Here is a 3,394-nt window from a genome sequence, read left to right as displayed (position 1 = left end):
TAGATTAGATTTTTTTGAGCTTGTTTTATGTTATAATGTGCTTTTAATTTATTTTAAAAATAAATTAAACAAAAGTCAAAGTTCAAGTTGTTATTAGGTAGCAGGAATATCGTTCGTACACACTGCCGACAATACAAGATGAAATTTTCAATGGTAAATTATATTATATTCCTGAAATTGGCTACTCTAAATATACACCAACTTGTATTGAAATCTCGAGTATCAGTAAATTATAGATGAATTAGATCTACCAAAACTAGATTGAAAAAATGTGTATTCCAGAAATCTTTAAAAATCACGATTGGCTTACTTTAATTTAGAAAGACCTCAGTGATTCTCGCTTCGACGATTCTTTGTTCATATATTCGATCCGGTGCCGTGCAGACACAAGTCTTATTCAAACATACATTGCTAGAGATAACAATTAACTATATTGAGTAAATAATTATTGGGTCAATCAATTAATTTTATATATATTGGGTATGGTTTACTTGGTTTAGCATGTGCATTTGCCCAATCATAATCCTTGTGTCTGCAACAAGGGTGTAGCTAGAGTATAAAATCATAATAATTGTAAGGCTACACATTTACTATTTGTCTTTTACATCTAAAACCAGAGAAAAAAAATAAAAATAAAAACTAGCACGAATAGATCGGTTACTTGTACAAACATCTAGTCATAGTTTTTATTGAATTTCTAAAAAGAACTAAGGGTGCGTTTGTTTTTGAGACAGATAGGACATGATATTAAGATAATAAAATAAAGACATTAAAATTATTTTTTTGTATATTGTATTTGGATATGATAAATAAGATATTAATATAATTTTTTGTATTATGTTTAGATAGATATATATAAAATTAAAATATTATGCGAAATGATTAAAATAGTCATGTGATTTTAAATTTTTTACATCATGTACAAATTAATTTAATAAAAAATAAGAGTATATAAGAGTACAGAAAATTACAAGAAGAATTGGTCTATAAACCAATAAGATAAAAATGGTATTAAAGTAATAAAATTAAGAATAAATAAAGTAACATAAAGTAGAAAAGTGAATTAAGTCTCTATTAATACAGCATGCCATAGAGAAGAGAATAAACGATAAAAGGAATAAATTAATTATTCATTCTACCAAAAAAGAGAGTATATGAAAAAAAGAATGCAGAGAAAGAAAAACCACCATGCAGAGAATAAGCTAAAATTAGGAAAAATAAGAAGAGATAATAGTAGAATAATAAAAAATATCTATGAATAGAAAGGGAAAAAAATTTGATAAAATAGTCCGTGTCCACCTTTTTAAATTTCGTGTCTATCATTGTCCTTCGTAAAAGAGTTGACACAAAAATATAAAATAGTGTCCTGGAGACAATGTGTTCCGTGTATATCTCTCTGCCTCCAAACACGTTTTAAACATTCATTGTCCCTGTCTCCAAAAACAAACGCTACATAAATTCTTTTTTTTTTCTCCTACGATATTTTCTAACTCACGGATTAAAACTTCATTTAAGAGTTTATCACTGGCCAATTGATTGTTGCATAGATAAAGCAGGATTCGAATTCACGATATTTGTTTAAGCGGTCTAATAAACTAACTACTAGACAAATTCAACTTGGTTAAATTACGTCTTTTGTTATTGTCTTCTTTTGCTATATTTTATGATGAAAAACAAAAATGATAAGTAAGATGTGGGCATAAAGTTATGACTAGATTATAAATTGACTTGTTAGAAACAAGAGACTGAGAGAGTAATCTGAAAAGTGTATTATTGAGTTGTGTTGAAAGGTACAATATACAAGGGGTATTTATAGGTGCTAAATGAATCAAAGTAATAAAGACATAGAATCCTACAATTAATGTACAGATATGCTATATAAATATAGATGATGCTAATTGATCTAAAGTGATTCTAATGATTCTCTAACATCCCCCCTCAAACTCAAGTGGGAGCTAAGGATACCAACTTGAGTTTGGATAACTAAATCCGAAAGCGAGTCGGGTGATGAGCTTTCGTGAAGATATCAGGAGTCTGATCCAGTGTCCCAACAGCAATGAGACGAACAGTATTAATAAGGATACGTTGCCGAACAAAGTGACAATTAATCTCAATGTGTTTGGTGCGTTCATGAAACACATCATTATGGGCAATCTGAATAGCACTGCGGTTATCACAAAAAACATCAGTAGGGGACGATTGAGGAGCACCCAGATCTTCGAGAAGCCAACGAACCGAGATAACCTCAGCAGTGGTATCAGCGAGAGCACGGTACTCAGCTTCTGTGCTTGAGCGAGCAGTGAATGTTTGCTTCTTAGCACACCAAGAGATGAGAGCGTTGCCAAGAAACAAACAGTAACCAGTAGTAGAACGACGATCAGTGGGATCACCAGCCCAATCAGCATCAGAGTATGCCTGAAGGGTCAAAGAGGAATGGGCAGAAAAATAAAGGCCATGAAATAGAGTGCCTTTGACGTACCGAAGAATGCAAAGAACTGCCGCATAGTGAGTAGTACGAGGAGCTCACAATTGAGATCAGAGATACCATCAACATCATCTCCAGTAATGATCATGTCATCAACATACAAAAGTAGAAGAACAACTCCACGTTCGCTTTTACAAATGAAAAGCGCATTCTCATGAGGACTAGAAATAAAACCAAGACTGCATATGGTAGTGCTGAACTTGTCAAACCATTCACGAGGAGTTTGCTTAAGTCCATAAAGTGCCTTACGAAGGATACAAACCTTATTGGAAGGATAAGGATATCCTGGAGGTGGTTTCATATAGACTTTCTTTTTCAAATTCCCATTAAGAAATGCATTCTTCACATCCATCTGACTGAGAGACCATCTTTTAACCACAGCAATGGCAAGGAGAGCTCTAACAGACGTAAGGCAAGCAACAGGAGCAAAAGTCTCTTCATAATCCATACCATACTCTTGCGTACAACCTTGAGCAACCAAGCGTGCCTTATAACAGTCAATAGAGCCATCAGAGTGAGTCTTGATCTTGTATACTCATCTACTACCCACAACTTCCTGATCAGAAGGAGGATCAACCAAATTCCAAGTGTGTGCTTTTTCAAGTGCCTGTATTTCTTCCTGCATTGCTTGTTGCCAATTTGGATTTGTGGAGGCTTCTCTGAATGACTTAGGTTCATGTTGATGAAGAATAGTAGAAAAGCAATGATAATCAAGAAGATGAGGAGGTGGATTCCTTATCCTAGAAGAACGAGTGGGAGGAGGAGGCATGACGCTAGGAGCGGGATCGCCGTCCGGACTGGAATCATCGGGAGATGGAGAAGGCGGAGGATCAGGAGCCTCGAGGGGTGGACTTGGGGTAGACCCTGTAGTATCATCACTAGGAAAGAGATCAACATTTGGGTTAGTAA

Source organism: Arachis ipaensis, chromosome B09, assembly GCF_000816755.2.
Source record: "Arachis ipaensis cultivar K30076 chromosome B09, Araip1.1, whole genome shotgun sequence".
NCBI lineage: Eukaryota > Viridiplantae > Streptophyta > Magnoliopsida > Fabales > Fabaceae > Arachis > Arachis ipaensis.
Note: the sequence above shows the minus strand (reverse complement) of the source record.